This window comes from Carcharhinus amblyrhynchos, chromosome 13 (assembly GCF_965287045.1).
Source record: "Carcharhinus amblyrhynchos chromosome 13, sCarAmb.v2.hapA, whole genome shotgun sequence".
Lineage (NCBI taxonomy): Eukaryota > Metazoa > Chordata > Chondrichthyes > Carcharhiniformes > Carcharhinidae > Carcharhinus > Carcharhinus amblyrhynchos.
Genome location: NC_137336.1, coordinates 9260600 through 9285364, shown reverse-complemented (window position 1 = coordinate 9285364; position 24765 = coordinate 9260600).

Sequence of the window (24765 nt, the reverse complement as noted above, 5' to 3'; positions counted from 1 at the left end):
AGACAACATCAACTGCACAGCCCTCATCTATCTTCTTGGTTACCCCTTCAAAAATCTCAATCAAATTTGTGAGATATGATTTTCCACTCACCAACAATGCTGACAGTCTCTAATCAGTTCCTGCGTCTCTAAATGCCTGTAGATCCTGTCTCTCAGAATACCTTCTAACAACTTACCCATCACAGATGTGAGGTTCACCGGCCTGTAGTTCCCAGTCTTTTCTCCTGCAGCCCTCCTTAAACAAAGGCACAATATTTGCCACCCCCGATTTTCAGGCACCTCATCTGTGACTATCGATGATTCAAATATCTCTGCTAGGGGACCAGCAATTTCCTCCCTAGCCTCCCACAGTGAGCTGGGATACACTTCATTAGGTCTTAAGGATTTATTTACCTTGATGCGCTTTATGACTTCCAACACTCCTTCCTTGTAATATGAACACTCCTCAAGACATCACAATTTATGTTCCCAAGTTCCCTAACATCCATGCTTTTCTCAACAGTAAATACCGATGAGAAATATTCATCTTGGATCTCACCCATCTCTTGTGAATCCACACATTGATGACCTTGTTGATCCTTCAGACCTCCTACTCCCTCCTTGATTACGCTTTTGCTCTTTATATATTTGTAGAAGTTCTTTGGATTCTCCTTTGCTTTATTTGCCAAACCAATGTTATGTCCCCTTTTCACCCTCCTGATTTCTCTCTTATCTCTACTCCTACACCCTCTATACTCTTGATACCAGCTGCCTATGCAGGTCTTGCTGCGGCTGTATAGGGCATTGGTGAGGCCGCAGCTGGAGTACTGTGTGCAGTTTTGGGCGCCGTACTTACGCAAGGATATTTTGGCCTTGGAGGGAGTGCAGAGGAGGTTTACTAGGCTGATGCCGGAGTTGAGGGGGTTGAGCTATGAGGAGAGGCTGAATAAATTAGGCTTGTACTCGTTAGAGTTTAGAAGAATGAGGGGAGATCTCATTGAGACGTATAAGATGATGAATGGGATGGATAGGATAGAGGTGGAGAGACTCTTCCCGCTCAGAAAGGATAGTAGGACTAGGGGACACAGCCTCAAAATAAAGGGGGGACGGTTTAGAACGGAGTTGAGGAGGAACTTCTTCACTCAAAGGGTGGTGAATCTCTGGAATTCTCTGCCCGTTGAAGTGGTGGAGGCTGCCTCGCTAAATATTTTTAAGACGCGGGTTGATGGGTTTTTGATAAGAGAGGGGATTAAGGGTTATGGGGAGAGGGTGGGAATGTGGAACTGAGCCAAGACAGATCAGCCATGATCTTATTGAATGGCGGGGCAGGCTCGAAGGGCTAGATGGCCTACTCCCGCTCCTATTTCTTATGTTCTTATGTTCTTATGTCATGTGCCTCCTTCTTCTTCTTGACCAGGGCCTCAGTATCCCGAGTCATCCAGAGTTCCCTACTTCTACCAGCCTTGCCCGTCACTCTAAGAGGAATGTGCATACCCTGAACCCTGGTTAACATACTTTTGAAAGCTTCTCTCTTACCAGATGTCCCATGGCCTTCCCACAGACTCCCCCACCTAACTTTTGAAAGTTCCTGCCTGATACCATCAAAATTGGTCTTGCCCCAATTTAGAATTTTAACTTGTGACCAGACCTATCATTCGCCATAGTTATCTTAAAACTAATAGAATGATGGTTACTGATCCCAAAGCGATCCCTCACTAACACTTCTGTCACCTGCCCTTCCTTATTTCCCAAGAGGAGGTCAAATTTTGTCCCCTCTCTAGTTGGGCCATCCACATACCGAATAAGTAATTCCTCCTGAATACACTCAACAAATTTCTCTCCATTCAACCCTCTAATACTATGGCTGTCCCAGTCAATGTTGGGAAAGTTAAAATCCCTATTATTACCCTATTATTTCTTGGAGCTATCTATAATCTCTTTACATAGTCACTGTTGTAACGTAATCAATTGGTGTACAGCAAGCTCCCACAAACTGCATTGTGATAAATGACGGGATGGTTGAAGGACAAGAATTTTGCTGGGTGCCTGGGGAGAAGTCCTCTTCACAGAGTATCATAGAACTCCTACAAAGGAATAGGAGGTCATTTGGTCCATCGAGTCTGCATCGACGCTCTGATGGTGTGGCAGGATTTTACGGCCTTGCTCGAGCGAGACCAGAATTTCCCGCCTGAGGTTGGTTTTCGTTTCCGAGTTCAGAGGTCATGTGTTCAAACGCCACTCCGGAAACCTGGTCAGAAAGTCCAGCCTGATATTTCCAGTGTCGCACTGGGGGAGTGCAGCACTGCCATCTGAAGCCTTGTCTGCCCTCTCAGGTAAGTGGACATGATTGTACTGTGATTAATCCAAGAAGGGGCAAGGATAGCACAGTGGAACAATGATGAGCGCTCCTGCCTCACAGCACCAGGCTTTTGGGCTCAATTCCTGGTTTGGGTGACTGTCAATGTGCAGTCTGCACCTTCTCCCCGTGTCTGCGTGGGCTTCCTCCATGTGCTCCGGTTTCTTCCCACCGTCCAAAGATGTGTAGGTTAGGTGGATTGGCCATGCTAAATTACCCCTTAGTGTCCAAAGATGTGTAGGTTAGGTGGATTAGCCATGCTAAATTACCCCTTAGTGTCCAAAGATGTGTAGGTTAGGTGGATTGGCCATGCTAAATTACCCCTTAGTGTCCAAAGATGTGTAGGTTAGGTGGATTGGCCATGCTAAATTACCCCTTAGTGTCCAAAGATGTGTAGGTTAGGTGGATTGGCCATGCTAAATTACCCCTTAGTGTCCAAAGATATGTAGGTTAGGTGGACTGGCCATGCTAAATTACCCCTTAGTGTCCAAAGATATGTAGGTTAGGTGGATTGGCCATGCTAAATTACCCCTTAGTGTCCAAAGATGTGTAGGTTAGGTGGACTGGCCATGCTAAATTACCCCTTAGTGTCCAAAGATGTGTAGGTTAGGGGGTTTGCAGGGTAAATGCATGGGATTACGGGGGTGGGTGGGTGGGGGGGTTACGGGGATATGAGGAGGTGGCCCTGCTTAAGGATCTCTGTTGGAGAGTCGGTGCAGACTCGATGCGCCAGATGGCTTTCTATTGCACTGTAAGGATTCTATGATACTCTACAAAGAGGACTTCTCCCCAGGTGCCCAGGCAATGTTGTTTCTGGGAGCTTGCTGAGCAATAATTGCTTGTCAGATTTCCTACATTGCAACAGTGACTACACTTCATTATTAATCTCAGAAGTACTCACTTGACTATAAAATATGTTGAGAGATCCTGAGGACGAGAAAGGCACTGTAGAAATGCGATTCTGCCTTGTTTTTAGGCCTCATTTCCTTGCACTAACATTCCTTTAGCCAGAGCTGCGTTCGGAATCACCTGCTGCTTTTGGGGTCTGGAATCCTCCATTGAGAAAACATGGTTCGTTCAACAAAGTCCCGAAGTAAAACGGGTAGGACCACAGAGAAATCAGATCAAAATGGAACATTATTCAGTCCCTGTGACTCTCTGAGAATCTCCCAAAGCATTCACAGGTTATTAAATACTGACTGAAATGCAGTTACTCTTGCTTCATAATTAAACATAACTGGGGATTTTTCACACAGGAATATCACACACGCAACAATGAAATTTGGGAGGTAGACAGGATAGGTCCAGTAACTGGTTCTGTGCCTAATGACGCCATGAGCAGTCAGTTCGTTCTTATGTTCTTTTGGGATAAAGCCTTGGAAACATGCAGAAAGGCAGTTAGCCTGGCCAGACAGACATCATAGAATCATAGAGACTCTACAGTGCAGAAGGAGGCCATTCAGCCCATCAGGCCTGCACTCACGTCAAACCCATCCAGGCCCTATCCCCGTAACCCTACATATTTACCCTGCAAATCCCTCTAACCTGCGCAACCCAGGACACTAAGGAGCAATTGAGCTTGGCTAAGCCATCTGACCCGCACGTCTTTGGACTGTGGGAGGAAACTGGAACACACAAGGGAAACCCACACAGATACGGGGAGAACATGCAGTCTCCACACAGATAGTGACCCAAGCCGAGAGAAAAAGGTCAGTAAAAAAGGGTCAGTCGTTTAGGACTGAGATGAGGAGAAATTTCTTCACTCAGAGTGTTGTGAATCTTTGGAATTCCCTCCCGCTGTGGTTTGTGGTTGCTCAATATGGAGAATATTCAAGACAGATAGATCTCTGAGTATAGGGAACTAGCGGCAAAGTCACATAGAGCTTCAGCTATTGTTTTAATGAAAAGCGGATCAGTCCCAAGGGATGGTACGGTCCACACCTGCTCTTACTTCTTATATACCACTGCTCTGGTCGTGCCATTGGTAGGTGCATGAATGTTGACCAAGTCAAATGGCAGCAATTTTCCCACTTCTTCAGATCCCATTCACTCTCCCAGGAAATTTAATGTCTCAGTTTAATATCTCTTTCAAAAGCAGCAGCTCCAGCAGTGCAGCGCTACCTCAGTACTGACCCTCTGACAGTGCAGCGCTACCTCAGTACTGACCCTCTGACAGTGCAGCTCTACCTCAGTACTGACCCTCTGACAGTGCAGCACTCCCTCAGTACTGACCCTCTGACAGTGCAGCACTCCCTCAGTACTGACCCTCTGACAGTGCAGCACTCCCTCAGCACTGACCCTCTGACAGTGCAGCACTCCCTCAGTGCAGCCCCTCTGACAGTGCAGCACTCCCTCAGTACTGACCCTCTGACAGTGCAGCACTCCCTCAGTACTGACCCTCTGACAGTGCAGCACTCCCTCAGTACTGACCCTCTGACAGTGCAGCACTCCCTCAGTGCAGCCCCTCTGACAGTGTGGCACTCCCTCAGTACTGACCCTCTGACAGTGCAGCACTCCCTCAGTGCAGCCCCTCTGACAGTGCAGCACTCCCTCAGTACTGACCCTCTGACAGTGCAGCACTCCCTCAGTACTGACCCTCTGACAGTGCAGCACTCCCTCAGTACTGACCCTCTGACAGTGCAGCACTCCCTCAGTGCAGCCCCTCTGACAGTGCGGCACTCCCTCAGTACTGACCCTCTGACAGTGCAGCACTCCCTCAGTACTGACCCTCTGACAGTGCAGCACTCCCTCAGTGCAGCCCCTCTGACAGTGCAGCACTCCCTCAGTACTGACCCTCTGACAGTGCAGCACTCCCTCAGTACTGACCCTCTGACAGTGCGGCACTCCCTCAGTACTGACCCTCTGACAGTGCGGCACTCCCTCAGTACTGACCCTCTGACAGTGCAGCACTCCCTCAGTACTGACCCTCTGACAGTGCGGCACTCCCTCAGTACTGACCCTCTGACAGTGCAGCACTCCCTCAGTACTGACCCTCTGACAGTGCAGCTCTCCCTCAGTACTGACCCTCTGACAGTGCGGCACTCCCTCAGCACTGACCCTCTGACAGTGCAGCTCTCCCTCAGTACTGACCCTCTGACAGTGCAGCACTCCCTCAGTACTGACCCTCTGACAGTGCAGCACTCCCTCAGTACTGACCATCTGACAGTGCAGCACTCCCTCAGTACTGACCCTCTGACAGTGCAGCTCTCCCTCAGTATTGACCCTCTGACAGTGCGGCACTCCCTCAGTACTGACCCTCTGACAGTGCAGCACTCCCTCAGTACTGACCATCTGACAGTGCAGCACTCCCTCAGTACTGACCCTCTGACAGTGAGGCACTCCCTCAGTACTGACCCTCTGACAGTGCAGCACTCCCTCAGTACTGACCCTCTGACAGTGCAGCACTCCCTCAGTACTGACCATCTGACAGTGCAGCACTCCCTCAGTACTGACCCTCTGACAGTGAGGCACTCCCTCAGTACTGACCCTCTGACAGTGCAGCACTCCCTCAGTACTGACCCTCTGGCAGTGCAGCACCCCCTCAGTACTGACCCTCTGACAGTGCAGCACTCCCTCACCACTGACCCTCTGACAGTGCGGCACTCCCTCAGTACTGACCCTCTGACAGTGCGGCACTCCCTCAGTACTGACCCTCTGACAGTGCGGCACTCCCTCAGTACTGACCCTCTGACAGTGCGGCACTCCCTCAGTACTGACCCTCTGACAGTGCGGCACTCCCTCAGTACTGACCCTCTGACAGTGCAGCACTCCCTCAGTACTGACACTCTGACAGTGCAGCACTCCCTCAGTACTGACCCTCTGACAGTGCAGCACTCCCTCAGTACTGACCCTCTGACAGTGCAGCACTCCCTCAGTACTGACCCTCTGACAGTGCGGCACTCCCTCAGTACTGACCCTCTGACAGTGCGGCACTCCCTCAGTACTGACCCTCTGACAGTGCGGCACTCCCTCAGTACTGACCCTCTGACAGTGCAGCACTCCCTCAGTACTGACCCTCTGACATTGCAGCACTCCCTCAGTGCTGCACCAGAAGCTTCGGAGTAGATAGATTTGGAGCTCCAGTCTGTGTATGGAGTGTAAACTGAATCCACGACCTTCGCGATGTAACAATTGATTAACAATAAATTATTGATCTCTCTGACGATGTCCACAGGCTATGAATGAATAAACAGCAGGGGTTCTCCTGGAACTGAGTACGTAAACCTCACTAATCGGAGGATGCCGAGATAACCAACCCCAGCATCAGGAATGTAGATTAGATGAGAGTTTAAAAAGTCATTGTCGTTCCTTTGGAAAGAAGACTTGGAGGAGGCTGAAAGAATGTTTTGAGAAGGGAATAAACAAAAGCAAATTCAAGTCAAGTTTTCATAGCAGTGAATGAAATTGAATACCTAGAGGAACAGAGTTTAAAGTTTAATAAGGCACTTTCATACTGAAATGATTGTAGTGCTTCAGGCTAGACTTATGGAGAGAATGTGTCATGTTTAATATCTTGATGGAATGATGCGTCTGTGTAATGTATGGGGCCTCCTGGAGAAGGGGCAATGGACTGCCATGAATGCTGGAATCTGGAAAGGATGGCTTAGCTTCTGAAACGTCAGTGCAAATTAAAACAAAGAATAAACCTGCCAAATATTGAAAAAACATCCAGGTTTTCAACTTTCCGAGGCAGGTGAGTGTTAGAGAGTGCGAAAATAATCAGCAAGGGTAGGCGGGTATTGCAGAGGCTTAGGGGGTGAGGGGAAAGAGAGGTTCAAGGGATACAGGCAGGAAAGACAGTGTAGGAGCGAAGATCAGTTGTGATCTTAGTAAAGGGAAGTCGCACAACACCAGGTTAAAGTCCAACAGGTTTACTTGGAGTCACAAGCTTTCGGAGCACTGCTCCTTTACTGGGTGAGTCACTCTCCTGAGGAAGGAGCAGCGCTCTGAAAACTCATGATTCCAAATAACCCTGTTGGACTTTTACCTGGTGTTGTGAGACTTCTTACTGAACCCACCCGAGTCCAGCACTGACATCTCCACATCATTTGTAATAGGAGGTAGTGGCGCAATGGTTTTGTCACTAGGTTAGTAAACCAGTGACTCAAGGCAAGATCCCTGGACCAGGGTTCAAATCCCACCATAGCAGAGGGTGGAATTTGAATTCAATAAAAATTATCTGGAATTATGAACCTGCTGATGACCATGAAACTACTGTCAATTGTCGGAAAAACCCATTTGGTTCGTTAATGCCCTTTAGGGAAGGAAATCTGCCGCCCCTACCTGGTCTGGCCTACATGTGAGTCCAGACCCACAGCAATGTCATTGACTCCTAATTGCCAATTGAAATGGCCAAGTAAGATGCTTGGTTCAAGGACAATTAGGAAGGCAATAAGGACTGGCCTTGCCAGTGACACCTACATCCCATGAAAGAAAATGGCACACCAATACATTCAAGGCTATGGGCCAAGTGCTGGCAAGTGAGATGAGGTGGGTAAGTCAGAGCTGGGTGCAGGCTCGATGGGCTGAAGGGCCTCTTCTGCACGGTAGTATTCTGTAATTCTGAAAGGGCTCTTGGGGCATACAGCTTCTCATTGGAGTTATGAATTAAAGGAGGCATGTTTAAGCATAATGTTTGAATAGATAGATTGGAGAGGGTGGACAGGGGATTTACAAGGATGATTGGAGAAATGGGCGAATTTTTGTTTGACAGGGAAGGATTGTGGGTCTGTTTTCTTTGGAAAGAAGGCTGAGGGGGGGTAACCCAGTCGAGATCTTCAGAAGGACGAGAGGTTTGGATCGAGTGGGGAGAGAAAGATTGGGTGGAATTTAGTGGAGCGGGCAGGATGGTGAGCGGGACGGCTGAATCGGACGGGGGTCCTCGCACCCGATTCTCATCATCGGAATATGTGATGAGAAAGGCCACCACAGCCATCCCCGCCCGCTGGCAACAGGGTGGTCTCATTAACGAGCCACTCGTCAGTAATTCCGATGAGCACTCGAAATGCTGCAGAATAAAACAGATCTGGATCAAGTGCTGGGAAATGGGATTAGAACAGATCTGTGCTGTAAAACTCTGTGGGTGGAATTTTCTGATCTCTACACCCGTTCTGAGGTGAGAAAACGTCATAAAGTTGGGTGCAAAGTGGCTAACATGAATGTTATTTTATAACATGATTTTATAACACCCGGAATTCCAGCGCGGTCAGGCCTCTTGCTGGAAATGAGCGAGGAGCTGGTTAATTTATTTAACCTTATTTAAATTTGATTTCAGTACATTGTGTGAACACAACGCTCAGTTCTCCGGGCTCACTTGCCTTTATGGGCTCGCCGGGAGAGGGTGTCCCCAGTGAGGAAACACACCTGCTCTCCAAGAATGGGGAACAGTCATGTTGGCCTCACTGGTGGAACTGGGGGGCCATTGAGGTTCCCTGGGGAGGTCCAGGACCAAGGGGCGAAGGGCGGGGGGGGGGGGGGGGGTGCCCTGGGGGGAGGGGGTACCCCAGGTGCAGTGCCAGACTGGCACTGCCACCCTGGCACCTAGGCAATACCAGCCTGGCACCTGGGAAATGTCCACTGGGTACTGTCAGGGAGTGGGACCTGTAGGAGGCAGTGCCGGGGTTGGGGGCGGTGGTGGTGGAACCACAGGGGGTAGACCAGGACTTGAGCCAATGGGGGCAGGACAGGGGCAAGGTCAATGGGGGCAGGCCAATGAAGGGCAGGTGAATCAGGTGGGTGGGTGCACTCCCACTCTGCCTGCGATCGGTGGGGATGGGAAACGGGGGCCGTGATCAGTCCAAACAGCAGAGGGTGGCAAAGCTGGCAGGTGGAGGGGGGAGGTGTGCAGCAGGGCCTGCATCTCCAGCCATGGGCCCCCGCGATTGGAGTGGGTGGGGAGCTAGTTGAGACTGCCTGCAGTAGCAGGGGCCTGACAGCTCTCTCTCTGTCTGCCAGATCCCTGCTACTGTTAATGTGCCTGCGCAGTATGATTCATCCAGACTCGAAACATTGTCTCTATTCTCTCTCCCCAGAGGCTGTCAGACCTGCTGAGATTTTCCAGCACTTTCTGTTTTTATTGTAACAGAGGTCCCCTTCTTGTTCTGTGGCCGATATCTTCCCCAGATTACGCTGTCATTATCATATTGTTGACTGTGGGATCTTGCCGTGCGCAGATTGGCTGCCACCCTTCCCACATTGTAAGAGCGACCACACTTCAAAAAGTCCTTCATTGGCAGCGCAACACCCTGGGGCATCCCAAGGTTGTGAAAGTTGCTGTCGGAATGAAATGGCTTCCAGGACAGCACGGTGGAGCAGTGGTTAGCACTGCTGCCTCACAGCGCCAGGGACCCGGGTTCGATTCCCAGCTTGTGTCACTGTCTGTGCAGAGTCTGCACGTTCTCCCCATGTCTGCATGGGCTTCCTCCGGGTGTTCCAGGCTCCTCCCACAGTCCAGAGATGTGCGGGTTAGGTTGACTAGCCATGCTAAATTGCCCCTTAGTGTCAGGGGATTAGCAGGGTAAATATATAGGGCTGTTGGAGTAGGGCCTGTTTGGGATTGTGGTCGGTGCAGGATCGATGGGCCGAATGGCTTCCTTCTGCACTGTGGGTATTCTATGACCCAAATCTATTCAAACCAACACTGACTGAGCGGTCTGACTGCAGAGCAACCTGGAGATGTGTGAAGGCGTTCAGTTGATGTGGGGGGGTGGGGAGATGTTGGAGAGCTGGAGTTAATCACATTAAGCAGGGAAATATTGATGGTGCCAGGTCAGAGTTGGTGAAGGCCACTGCAGAAAACATGAACAGAATGGATGAAATAAATCCGGAAAGAGTAGAATGTGGAAATGCAGAGGGAGTCGCGAAGGCATTGAGGTGTGAATTGAGAAGGTATTCTCGAGGTGTTTAAACATTACCTGCCACCCGGGAAATAGTGTCGATAGCTGGGAAGTGCTTGCGTTTAGAAAGCTTGTTATTCTGCCTGTCAAGTAATGTTGCAGAGCGCTCCTCACACACAATGGATGACAGAGAGGTACAGCGTGTGGTATCCTCAGTTCCGGCAGCGTTTTGAGAGTAATAATCAGCCCTCAGCCCAGGCTCAGCGGGCAGCAGACTCGCCTGGATCCGGAGTGGGTTCAAATCTGGCTCCAGAGGCTTGAACACAAAATCGAGGCTGACCCCCCCCCCCCATCGCGGTTCCGCAGGAGTGCAGCACTGCCCTATTTGAGACGTTTAACCAAAGCCCAGGCAAGCAGTGCAACAAGAGGCAATGATCACTGATCCAATCCAGCAAGAGAGGCATCCTGGGCTAACACTTATCCTTCATCAATATTAGTAAAAGTAGATGATGTGGTCACCTCCTTGTGGTATGTGGGATATTACTTGGTCCTTTGTGTGGGAGTTGCTGTGTATGGTTTACATACGGAGCTAGGGGAATGTTGAAGTGAAGGGATTTATTAAGGCAAATAAGGTTATTGAATCCCTGGGGAATAGGCGGATGAATGATGAACACACAAGGAATGGGCAAATGTTCCCATTCATTAAGTTTCTGCTATTTCTGTTTCGATGCCTGGGATTGGCTTGTGAGTATTTGAGGATGTGTAACCTGGATTGAGTTTACCAGCTCTGCTTGATTCCTCAAGGCTATTCCTGAATCAGAGCATAACTTCAAAGAATGATACCACCCAGAGGGAGGCCATTTGGCCCATTATGTCCATGCCAGCTCTTTGAAAGTGTTATCCAATTAGTTCCACTCCCCTGTGACCTGCACGTGTTTTCCTATTCAAACATTTATTCAGTTCCCTTTCGAGTGATATTATTGTATCTGCCTCCACCGCTCTTTCCGATGGAACATTCCAAATCACAACAATTCTGCTACATAAATAGAGTTTTCTCATCTCCCTTCTTGTTTTGTTTTTCCAATCAGGTTAAGTTTGTTCTGAAGAGTCACATTGGACTCAAAAGGTTAACTCGGTCTCTCTCTCTGCGAATGCCGCCAGTTTTCCGGCACTTCTCACTTTTATTTTAGAAATCATAGAACCCTACAGTGCAGAGAGAGGTCATTTGGCCCATCGAGTCTGCACCGACCACAATCCCACCCAGGCCCTAACCCATATCTCTACATACTTACCCGCTAATCCCGCTAACCTATACACCTCAAAACACTACGGGGCAATTTGAACACGGCCAATCAACCAAACCCGCACATCTTTGGACTGTGGGAGGAAACCGGAGCACCCAGAGGAAACACACGCAGACACGAGGAGAATGTACACACTCCACACAGACAGTGACCCGAGCTGGGAATCAAACCTAGATCCCTGGAGCTGTGAAGCAGTAGTGCTAACCACTGTGCTACCATGCTGCCCTTAGCTTAAATCTGTGTCGTCTCTCTCTCCTGACCATTCTACCAGTGGAATCAGAGGGCATGGTCTTTTGAGACTAGCTCTGGCAGGTATGGCAACAGATCCAGGAGGGTAATAAGGAAGGTCAATATTATGGCAATGGCCCAGCTGGTTTTGTCTGGAAGTGGGCTCATACCGACAATGGTTGTCTGCCCATCAGTGGCAGGATGACAACAACTAGTAATCAGAAGACTAGGTATGGGGACAGGAAGGACTCTATTGGGATCTTCCCGGTGTCAGAATGGCCTCTTTCTGAGGGACCCAGCTCAGCAGCCCAGTGAAGCATGGCACGGTGGCGCAGTGGTTAGCACTGCTGCCTCATAGCACCAGGGACCTGGTATCAATTCCAGTCTCGGGGTCACTGTCTGCGTGGAGTTTTCACGTTCTCCCCGTGTCTGCGTGGGTTTCCTCCGGATGCTCTGGTTTCCTCCCACAGTCCAAAGATGTGCGGGTTAGGTTGATTAGCCATAGTAAATTGATCCTAGTGTCAGGGGAACTAGCAGGGTAAATACGTTGGTTTGTTGTCAGTGTAGACTCAATGGGCCGAATGGCGTCCTTCTGCATTGTAGGGATTCCATGATTCCATGAATGTGGTTCATGAAGGCAGTCTGTGATGATACTGTGCTATTGACATATTTTATGATTAAGAGGGACTGTTTTAAGTTTCAGCGTTTTGTTGCAGGCAGTCAGTGTGTCTGGCAGGAATGCAGTTCAGATGCTAAGAAAGCAGAATAATTATTTGTTTTACCCATGCTAGTGATAATTCAGCTAAAGGCTAATGCACTCTTATTTATAAATAGAGAGGACACTGGTGGTAGTGAAGGTGGGGAGGTTCATTAAAGTGATGGAAAGTGAGTTTAGATATACAGGGTCATATGATCATGAGGTTGATGGGAGGAGCTAGTTTTGTAACAGAGCGAAAAACAGCTTTTTGTGGTTAGTTGCTGACTGGGGTTGTTCGAAACCACAAGTCTGCAGGTTGCTTTTAAAATCAAATCCCCTCTGAAATCCCCAAGGCTATTGGCCAAGTCAGAGCAAGCATATTTGTGATTGCTAACTACATTTAAAATGTGTTTTAAGTCTATAAGAGAAATATTGCTTAACTGGAACTGAAATAGAGGTAAATTAGAAACTAGGATTGTTTCTTTCTATTTTAAGTATTGTTCAACAGTTAACAGTTAAGCTACTTCATTTTGTTTGAGCTATATTTAAACTGTGTTATGAATAAACCTTTTTTTGATAAGGGATCCCTAATTTGTCAGTTGAATCAATCCTAAATGGAGGCATCCTATCTTCACATCAATGTCAAAAATAAAGAAAACTATTGGGGTCTAAACTGGCTTCATCATGGGGTGAGGTTTGGGTCCAGTATCCTCATAAATCTGGGGCACAGTGACTCAATGATGGGACTGTGGAAGGAAAGGCCACACCCACAGCAAAAATAAATGGGTTCCATCCTGAGGGGTCACAGGCATTGGCTCCAATCAATTTTAAATTGCTGACATACCTCCAGGTTGGAGATGCCCTCCCACTCTCCTTGCTGTCTGAAGTGACACCCACCTCGCCCAGCCTGCCTTTCAAAGCTGAAGATGGTCAAACTAGGCCTGAAGCCTCAGGAAGCTGACCACAATCCTTAATAAGACAGAGCTTCCAGAGGCAGCCTCTTAACCCCCGAGAAGATTGAAGAGACAGGAAGACCATTGGAGTTGAGACCCACACTTGCCCCTCAGGAAAGAATATTTTCAACATATTTTCAGGTTCCAGCCAGAATCTAGCCTGAGAGTGGTTGGCTGAACCAGCATGGTGCCACAATGGTTAACACTGATGCCATAGTGGTTAGCACTGTGTGGAGTTTGCACGTTCTGTCCGAGTCTGCACGGGTTTCCTACGGGTGCTCCGGTTTCCTCCCACACTCCAAAGGGTTAGGTGGATTGGCCGTGCTAAATTGCCGTGCTTAGTATCAGGGGGACTAGCAGGGTAAATATGTGGACTTACGAAATAGGGCCTGGGTGGTATTGTGGCCGGTGCAGACTCAATGGGCCGAATGGCCGTCCTTCCACACTGTAGGGATTCTATGTTTTTTTGCCCTTTCCTACCTGTCCCCCAATTCAGAGGGCATTTGAGAGTCAACCATTGCTGTGGCTTTGGAGTCACAGGTGGGTCAGACCAGGTAAGGATGGCAGGTTTCCTTCCCTAAAGGACATTACATAAGAACATAAGAAATAGGAGCAGGAGTAGGCCATCTGGCCCTTCGAGCCTGCCCCGCCATTCAATAAGATCATGGCTGATCTGCCGTGGCTCAGTTCCACATTCCCGCCCTCTCCCCATAACCCTTAATCCCCTCTCTTATCAAAAACCCATCAACCCGCGTCTTAAAAATATTTAGTGAGGCAGCCTCCACCACTTCAACGGGCAGAGAATTCCAGAGATTCACCACCCTTTGAGTGAAGAAGTTCCTCCTCAACTCCGTTCTAAACCGCCCCCCCTTTATCTTGAGGCTGTGCCCCCTAGTCCTACTGTCTTTTTTGAGCGGGAAGAGTCTCTCCACCTCTATCCTATCCATCCCATTCATCATCTTATATGTCTCAATGAGATCTCCCCTCATTCTTCTAAACTCTAACGAGTACAAGCCTAGTTTATTCAGCCTCTCCTCATAGCTCAACCCCCTCAACTCTGGTATCAGCCTAGTAAACCTCCTCTGCACTCCCTCCAAGGCCAAAATATCTTTGCGCAGGTGCAGCGCCCAAAACTGCACACAGTACTCCAGCTGCGGCCTCACCAATGCCCTATACAGCTGCAGCAAGACCTCCCTACTTTTATATTCAATCCCCCTCGCTATGAAGGCCAGCATCCCATTCGCCTTCCTGACCACCTGCTGCACCTGCAAGCTGGGTTTTTGCGACTCATGCACAAGGACCCCGAGGTCCCTCTGCACCGTCATTAGCGAACCAGATGGGTTTTTCCAATAATCAATAATGGTTTCATGGTCGATCTTTTAATTCCAGATTTTTATTGAGTTCAAATTTCACCATTTGCAGTGTTGGGACTCGAACCCGTGTATTTGAACGCCAGAGTTCAAATTTTACCATTTGCAGTGTTGGGACTTGAACCCGTGTATTTGAACGCCAGAGTTTTACCCTGGCTGTCTGGATTACTAGTCCAGTGACAATACCACTGTGCCACCACCTCCCCCTTTAGTACTGACTCGAGTATAAAAGCTACATAAATGTGAGTTTATTCTCTCTATATTACTGCGAGTGCCTCAGAGATCAAGTGAGATCTTACAATGTGTGTTGCTTCCCCAAAGACCATTTCTGTGACCTTTCTAAGTGAGATAGTGAGTGCATTGCCAGAATTGCAGTCATTGTTTGTGTTGTGAGCCGTAGCAGATTAGGAACTGGTTTGGAGCAGCCAAAATTGCTGCCAATAGTTCCATTACAGTTTTAGAGAGACTTAAACCTGCTGCATGGAGGGACCGGGCAGAGAATTGTAGATCATGATAACTCTGTGTGACAAATAAGAAGCTGGGTTCGTTCTCTTCAGAGCAGGGAAGGTTAGACGGCATTCAAAATCAAGAAGGATTTTGAGAGACTGAAGAAGGGGAAATTGTATTTTTGTTGCGTATTTAGTGAAGTATCTGAGCGATCATGACAAATATTTCAAAATAGCCATCGCACAAAGAGTAATAATATTCAGGTTCTCTACATAATCTTGTTGCATTCTACCTGAGGGGCACACTCCTTCCACCTTCTTCCGTCAGGAAAAAGATACAAAATTTTGAGGTCACGTTTCAACCAACCCAAGAACAGCTTCTTCCCTGCTGCTGTCAGACTTTTGGATGGACCTACCTCACATTACCTCGCATTAAGTTAATCTTTCTCTACACCCTAGCTATGACTGTAACACTACATTCTGCACCCTCTCCTTTCCTTCTCTATGAACGGTATGTTTTGTCTGTATAGCGCACAAGAAACAATACTGTTCACTTATAATAATACGTGACAATAATAAATCAAATCAAAATAATACAGTCAAAGGAACTTTGCAGGCATTTTAAAATGGTATTTACGAATGGTATTTAAGTTGTCTACATAGAATTAGTTGCACTCTGAGGTGCTTCAATACAGTTGCAACACATGTAATATTCATTGCATATATTCAATGTGAGTCACATAGCCCGAGGAGATTCTATACAAATCCCCTCCCCTCTGTTCACCGCAGCTGAAAGGTCTTAGACACTGACCTTCCCCCATTGTGTCTCTGCAGAGTCCATCCCTCAGCATGTAGTCCTGGACCTTGGAATGTACCAGTTTGCAACGGCTGCCTCACAGTGCCAAGGACATGGGTTTGATTCCCTGCTTGGGTCACGGTCTGTGCGGAGCGTGCATGTTCTCCCCATGTCTGCTTGGGTTTCCTCCGGGTGCTCCGATTCCCTATCACAGTCCGGATTATTTGCTGGTTAGGTGGATTAGCCATGCTAAATTCTCCCTCAGCGTACCCGAACAGATGCTGGAGTGTGGTGACTGGGGGATTTTCACAATAACTTCATTGCAGTGTTAATATAAGCCTGCTTGTGACACAATAAATAAACTTTAAACTTTAAACTTTTTGTTAAAACTTTAAAATGCCATTAAAATGATTGGTAAAAAGACTAAAGGTGACTTGAAACATTTTTCACGCAGAGTTGTCATGATCTACAACACTCTGCTTAAAAATGCGGTGGGAGCCCATTCTAGAGCAATTCTGAAAAAAAAATTGGCTAAATACTAGGAGATGTTCCAGGGCTATGGGACAAAATATTTGGTTAGACCTACCACAGAGATGGCACAGGCACAATGGGCTGAATGGCCTCTTCTTGTGCTGTGGTTCTACATGTTAACCCCAGCTTGCATCAACCCACATCTCCACTGCTTAACCAGGCTGGGTGAAGTGAGGGTAATGTGCTTCACTGCTGTTGAACACATGATGTACTTGTGTGTTGTATACATGCACTTTGACCCATTTGGATGCCACAGCTCGGGGTTTGGGAATAAAATGATCACAGTGAAGCTGTTAACTTGCGCCTTCCATGTGTATTTGTTTAGCGGAGATCAAGGATGATTGAATGCACTGTTAAAATAAGATTTAGCAATGAGCAGCAACGAGTGAGAGTGTAGGAGAGCCAGAGCTTCCATTCAAATCCTAGTCCCCATTAATTTCTGTCTGGCCTGCCACGGGGAACAGTTCACGAGGAGTAGGGGATCTGACAGAACCATATTCTCTCTTCTCTTTCACTGTCTCTTAACTCTTCCCTTTCTTCTTCCTCTATATCTTTCTTTTCTCTCTTTATCCCTACCTCATTCCACGGCACGGTGGCACAGTGGTTGGCACTGCTGCCTCACAGTGCCAGGGGCCCGGTTTCGGGTAACGGAGGTTGCGTGTTTACCCCATGTCTGCGTGGTTTTCCTCCGGGTGCTCCAATTTCCTCCCACAGTCCAGGCATGCGGATTAGGTGGATTGGCCATGCTAAATTGCCCTTTAGGATCCAAAGACGTGTAGGTTAGATGGATTAGCCATTGTAAGTGACCAAGTTATAGGGAGAAGGTGGGGATGGGCTTGTGTAAGATGCTGTTTCGGAGAATTGGTGCAGACTCGATGGGCTAAATGACTTCCCCTGCACAATATGGATTCTATGGATTCCACTTCTTCCAATTTATTTTTTGCTCTCTTTATCTCTATCTCTTTTCTCCTTCCTTTTTTTATCTCTCACTGCCGTTCCCTTTGCTCCCTCGCTATCTCATATCCCTTTGTTTCTTTCTGTCTCTGTCCTCATCCTTTCTCTTCTTTAAAAACAGATGGAGTTGTAGGTTTTTTGTTTCGAAAGGAAAGCGAAGAGAAGTGTTTTGAGTGAAAAGTGTAAGAAAAGGCCCAAGGAATTGCAGTTGTGTCTCCAGAGTACGGGAAAGTGAAGAGGGTGAGATTGCCATGCTCCGACTGAGAGACTGCAGGCAGCAACTTCTGAAGCTTTAACAAGAAGACTTCACCCTGTTTAGAAGTTTAAAGGTCTATAAGCAACAAAGACCTCAGAGGAAGCCCACACAGACACAGGGAGAACGTACAAACTCTGCACAGACAGTGACCCAAGGCAGGATTCGAACCCAAGTCCCTAGCACTGCGAGGCAGCAGCGTTAACCACTGTGCCGCTAAAGAGGAATTAGCAAAAAGAAATAAAGCTCTAGAGAGGACAATGAAGCAACAAGCTGACCGACAGCAAACTTAAAAAATTGACAAAATGAAGCTATGAAGGAAAATTGAACTGATGTCTCCGCAGAACCTTCTGTCTGTGCCAGAAGAGGTTCCCGGTATTGCTCTTAATGTTGATCCGGTGGATGTTTCTCCGACAACAGAATTACACCATTCTACAAGAAACAGAAAAAACCTGTCAATGAGTCGATTTATAATTGTCCGATGCATGTATAAAAAACCATCCCGGATGCACTGAATGAATCCATTCTCTTGGCTGCTATTTCCAATTTGATTAGCCCAATCTACATGAACTTTACAGTCACCCGTGATTCATGCAGTGCCCTTTTCACATGCATTTATCATTTCTCGATGTAAATTCTTCCCTACAAAGTGGCCACTTTTCAGAAGCCTCTCAGTCTCTTCCTTCCTATAGTATTTGTCATTTCCACTTAAATCAACTCCATATCCTCTGAGCTTAGATCATCCCTTAGAAATGAACTTATTTCCTCTCTGACTAGCGGATCTACCCCACCCCCTCTTCCTTCCTGCCCGGCCTTCCAAACTGTCAAATAATCCTGGATACTGCTTTCCAACGTTGATCTCTTTGTTACCATACCTCAGGAATGGCTATCAGATCATAGCCAGTGAATCCTATTGTGTTGTTAGTTCATTAGAGTGAGTTATCTTGGTCCTCCGCAATGAGACAGGTAAAATTAAAGATCTTCTTGTGAGGGATCCTCTTGGAATGAGTGATCACAATACGGTTGAATTTCTAATACAGATGGAGGGTGAGAAAGCAGGGTCCCAAACCAGTGTCCTCTGCTTGAACAGAGGGGAGTACGATAGGATGAGAATGGGATTGGCTAAGGTAGACTGAGAGCGCAGACCAGTTGGTAGGACGGCTGAGGAACAGTGGAGGATTTTTAAGGAGATTTTTCTCAGTACTCAGCAAAAATATATTCTGGTGATAAAGAAGGAATGTAAGAAAAGGGATAACCAGCCGTGGATAACTAAGGAAATAAAGGAGAGTATTAAATTAAAAACTGATGCGTACAGAGTGGCCAAAACAGTGGGGAATTAGAAGATGGGGAAAGCTTTAAAAAACAACAAAGAACTACTAAGAAAGCGATAAAGAAAGGAGCGCCTAATATAAAAACTAATAGTAAAAGCTTTTACAAATATATAGAAAGGAAATGAGTGGCTAAAGTAAACATTGGACCCTTAGGAGACAAGAAAGGGGATTTAATAATGGGAAATGAAGAAATTGCCGAGGCCTTAAACAAGTTTTTTGTGTCAGTCTTCACGGTAGAGGGCATAAATAGCTTGCTGAAAATTGACAGTTGTGGGACCGTAGGGAGTGAGGACCTTAAAATGGTTACTATTACTAAAAAGGTTGTGCTGGATAGGCTAATGGACTAAAGGCAGACAAGTCCCTGGGCCCGGATGGAATGCATCCCACGGTACTAAAAGAAATGGCAGAAGTAATAGCAGATGCGTCAGTTGAGATTTATCAAAATTTGATGGACTCTGGGGAGGTGCCAGTTGATTGGAAAACAGCTAATGTAACGTTACTGTTTAAAAAAGGAGGTAGACAAAAGGCGGGTAGCTATAGGTTGGTTAGTTTAACGTCCGTAGTTGGGAAAATGCTGGAATCCATCATTAAAGAAGAAATAGCAGGACACCTGGAAAAGAATGTTTCAATCAAGCAGACGCAGCATGGATTCATGAAGGGAAAGTCGTGTCTGACGAATTTACTGGATTTTTATGAAGATGTAATGAGTGCAGTTGACAGAGGGGAACTGGTGGATGTGGTGTTTTTAGATTTCCAGAAGGCTTTTGATAAGGTGCCTCACAAAAGGTTGCCGCAAAAGATTAAGGTACACGGAGTTGGGGATAAATTGTTAGCATGGATTGAGGATTGGCTATCTAATAGGAAGCAAAGAGTTGGAATAAATGGGTGCTTTTCAGGTTGGCAGTTGGTGACTAGAGGCGTGTTGCAGGGATCGGTGCTGGGGCCTCAACTGTTTACCATTTACATAGACGATCTGGAGGAGGGGATCGAGTGTAGGGTAACAAAGGTTGCAGATGACACAAAGATGAGTGGGAAAGCGATTTGCGTGGAGGATGCAGAAAGTTTGCAGAGAGATTTGTATAGGCTAAGTGACTGGGCGAGGATCTGGCAGATGGAATATAACATTGGCAAGTGTGAGGTTATCCACTTTGGAAGGAATAATAGTAAAATGGACTATTATTTAAATGGTGAAAAGTTACAACAGGCTAGTGTGCAGAGGGACCTGGGGGTCCTCGTGCATGAATAGCAAAAACTCAGTTTGTAGGTGCAGCAGGTGATCAAGAAGGCAAATGGAATGTTGGCCTTTATCGCGAGGGGGTTGGAGTATAAAAGCAGGGAGGTCTTGCTGCAACTGTACAAGGCACTGGTGAGATTGCAACTAGAGTACTGTGTGCAATTTTGGTCCCCTTATTTGTGAAAGGATATATTGGCCTTGGAGGGAGTACAGAGAAGGTTCACCAGGTTGATACCAGAGATGAGGGGGTTAGCTTATGAGGAGAGATTGAGTAGATTGGGCCTATACTCATTGGAGTTTAGAAGGCTGAGGGGGGATCTTATAGAGACATATATAAGATAATGAAGGGGTTAGACAGCATAGAGGCAGAGAGATTATTTCCACTTAGAAAGGAAACAAGAACTAGAGGGCACAGCCTCAAAATACGAGAGAGTCGATTTAGAACAGAGTTGAGGAGGAACTTCTTCTCTCAGAGGGTAGTGAATCTTTGGAATTCTCTGCCCATTGAAGCAGTGGAGGCTACCTCGTTAAATGTGTTTAAGTCACAGGTAGATGAATTTCTGATCAATAAGGGAATTAAGGGTTACGGGAAGCAGTGGGGTAAGTGGAGCTGATCCACTTCAGATCAGCCATGATCTTATTGAATGGCGGGGCAGGCCCGAGGGGCTGGATGGCCTACTCCTGCTCCTATTTCTTATGTTCTTATGTTTTTGTTTATCTGGAGTTTTAAGCTCTAGACATTTAGATACAAAAATCTCACTTTGGTTTTTCTGCCACTTTTCCTTATAGCAACTCCACATCTCGGGACAAACGAGCAACTATTTGCTTTTTGACTTTTATTCCTTTATCGCCTCTTGTAGAACAGATACTCACCAGTTATTATTTACCAATCAGCAAGTTCAAATACTGTTTCACTGTGTTATTGACTGCACGATACTATTCCCAGGCTGTTTCACTGTGTTATTGACTGCAGGACACTATTCCCAGGCTGTTTCACTGTGTTATTGACTGCAGGACACTATTCCCAGGCTGTTTCACTGTGTTATTGACTGCACGATACTATTCCCAGGCTGTTTCACTGTGTTATTGACTGCACGATACTATTCCCAGGCTGTTTCACTGTGTTATTGACTGCAGGACACTATTCCCAGGCTGTTTCACTGTGTTATTGACTGCAGGACACTATTCCCAGACTGTTTCACCGCAACATTGTCTGCAGGACATTATTCCAAGTCTATTTCACTGTGATCCTGACTCTAGAACACTCTTCCTATTCATCCATCCATCCATCCGCCGAACTGCCTGTCCATCTGTCCATCACACAGTTACTTCCCCCCTGAGCTGCTTTAACAGAATTCATCTCTGCCATATTTTTCAGAGAGAAAACCAGAGGAATCCCAGGCTCAGTAAGAATCCATGAACCTGTTCTCCAGGGGGTCCAGCCCGTCAGTGACAGTCAGAGATTGGACCTTTAGCCTTCTGTAAATGGAGCTTGAGGTGAAACCATAAGGTGGGGAGGGAGGAACAATGCGAGGAGAGAGGTAGAAAACCTTTACCAGAAATCCATGTGGATTTATGACTCCTTAAAGGATGCTGACCAGTTTCCCAAATTTTGGGCTGGTGTTGGGAGTGACACATTCCTGAGAAATGCTGAAAACGTTGATGGACTGATTGATCCCAGCTTTCAGTCGAACTTCCTCCACTGAACGTGATCTATTTCAGTGCCTTCTCGGAATGTTAAGAGTTTTTTTTACATAAAATAAATAAGACTTTAACTGTGCAGCACTCAGCAGATTCTGTTCGTTTCAAAGAAGCTTTGATAACGCAAACCTCCATTTAACGTCACGGTTGATAACTTTGATGGAACAATTTCAAGAAAATAAACATATGACCCTCTCAGCTTCACATCACGGCCTCCTGACTAGAAAGAAGTGGACTTGAACTTATAAGCAAGATGATCGCTTGAAGTTTGGTATTCTCGTGTTTGTCCTGATGAGTGCGAGTTGAAAAGGTTCAGCAAGATGTCTCTCTCTTCAGTAACATTCAAGTTCTGTACGAACATCCTGCACCATCACCCAATCCTCTTCAACAGCAGAAGTGACCATTTTGTTGCTCAGACAAACTATGAGAATAAACTTGTCTCTGCTGCAAGTGGTTAGGATCTGGAATGTTCTGCCTGAGTGCAGTGGAGGCAGATTCCGTCGAGGCTTTCCGAAGAGAATTGCAACAGTTATCTGAAGTGAAAGAGTTTGCAGGACTACAGGGAAAAGGCAGGCCAGTGGGAATCAATGAGTTGCTCTTCCAGACAGCTGGAACAGACAGGATGGGCTGAATGGCCTCCTTCTGTGCTCTAACCATTCTATGAGACTATAAAATAAAGTTTATTTATTTACTAGTCACAAGTTGGCTTACATTAATACTGCAACGAAGTTATTGTGAAAACTCCCTCACCGCCACACTCCGGCACCTGTTCAGGAACACTGAGGGAGAATTTAGCACGGCCAATGCACCTAACCAGCACGTCTTTCAGAGTGTGGGAGGAAACCTGGGCACCTGGATGAAACCCATGCTGACACAGGAAGAATGTGCGGACTCCACACATAATAAAAGGCCATTCAGCTCCTGGAGCCTGTTCCCCTATAACACTTGATCATGGATGATCTGTATCTTAACACCACTTATGTGCCTTGATTCTAGAAAACTTAATAACCCTCACCCAATAAAAACCTGCCAGTCCTGGTTTTGGCATTTTCAAATTACTCCCCATCCATGGTAGATCCTTTGCGAGAGAAAGTTCTAGATTTTCGCTGCCCTGGAATGGTTCATGTGATGCTAAAAAGTGGGTCTAAAAAGCATTCATATAGCACCATTAGCCTTTTGACTTTCTTTCCTAGAAAGGAGTTATTTTGTCTTTTTAATTATAATCAAAGACTTCACTGTCACAGGATTGAAATTCTCAAAGTACCGTGGTTGGATTTGAACCTATATTTGCTAAATCACTAGTCCAGGCCTTAGTTACGTTAGTCCATGCTGTTATACTTCAGAAAGCCTGGTGGTGCAGGATAGAACTCGTACTAATGTCGACACACTATTATGAGCTTTTATTTACAGAGATACACATTACAAGCATGTACCTCCTAATCCAAACACCATTGTTTCAGTCTCGTGGAAGACTCAGAATCCTCCAGTGAGAACTCAGCTCCTGACTCCCCAAAGCCTGTCCACCATCTACAAGACACAACTCAGGAATGTGCTGCGATACTCTTCACTTTTCTGGATGAACGTAGGTCCAACAACACGCAAGAAGCTCCATACCATTCATTACAAAGTAGCCTGCTTGATTGGCACCCTTTCCTCAAACATTTGCTCCCTCCACCGCACATACAGCTATGTGTACTACCTATAAGGTGTGTTGCAGCAACTCACTAAGGCTCCTTCAACACAACTTTGAAACGCTTGGGGACAAAGGCATCTACACCACTTGTAAGTTCTCCTCCGAGCCACTCACCATCCTGATTTGGAAATATATCAGCGTTTCTTCACTGCCGCTGTGTCAAAACCCTGGAACTCCCTCCCTAACGGCACTGTGGTTGTACCTACATCACATGGACTGCAGCGGTTTAGGATGACGGCTCACTCTCTCATGGGAATTTGAATATGGGCAAACACTGGCCTTGCCAGTCATGCCCACATTCCCAAGTCTAAATTAAAACGATTCATCCATGGGGTGAATTTTTCCATTGCACTCACCATGGGAGTCGCAGCGAGTGAGGGCCGGACCATGATGAGGTCTGTTGACCTCTCGCAAGATTTTCCAGTTTCAGGGTGAGCGCAGCCAGAAAATCCTGTCCCATTTGTCTGATTTACTAATCCAGGTCAGGTCTCTGGGTTGTGAATGCGGTTGTTGTGATCTGATCTCTGAGCCAGAAGCTCTGGGTTCGCCTCAGGATTTGATGGCCATACATAGAACATAGCATGAATCTGTAAACCATTCCCACATTGGTTTCCAATGGGGGTACCATAAGCATAGACATGGTTCAAGGGTGGAGGAGGATAAACACATTGTTAAGATGGCGGCGCAGGCTCGTTGGGCCGAAGGGCCTGTTTCCCGTGCCGTGCTGTTCTTTGTTCTTTGTTCTATTCACCAATGGCAGGCAAGTAAGGGCAGGAGAGATCCCTGGCTAACCATGTAGTGGAACAGAAATCTGTGCCCCCAACACTGCTTTTCATAACTCGGGATGACAACATGCATGTTGACGTGTCAATTGACTGGACGCAACTGTATGGGGTTTGATTCCTGTTCTGACTGGAGTGGAGGTAAAACCTGCTCCTTGCCCTACCCATGCTGGAGATCACAGTGCTGTGGGAGGCCTTCCTTCAGGCAGAGAACTGATGATCTCTTAGAACATAGAAAAACTACAGCACAAACAGGCCCTTCAACCCACAAGTTGCACCTATCTTATCTCTAGCTACTAGGCTTACCTATAACCCTCAATCC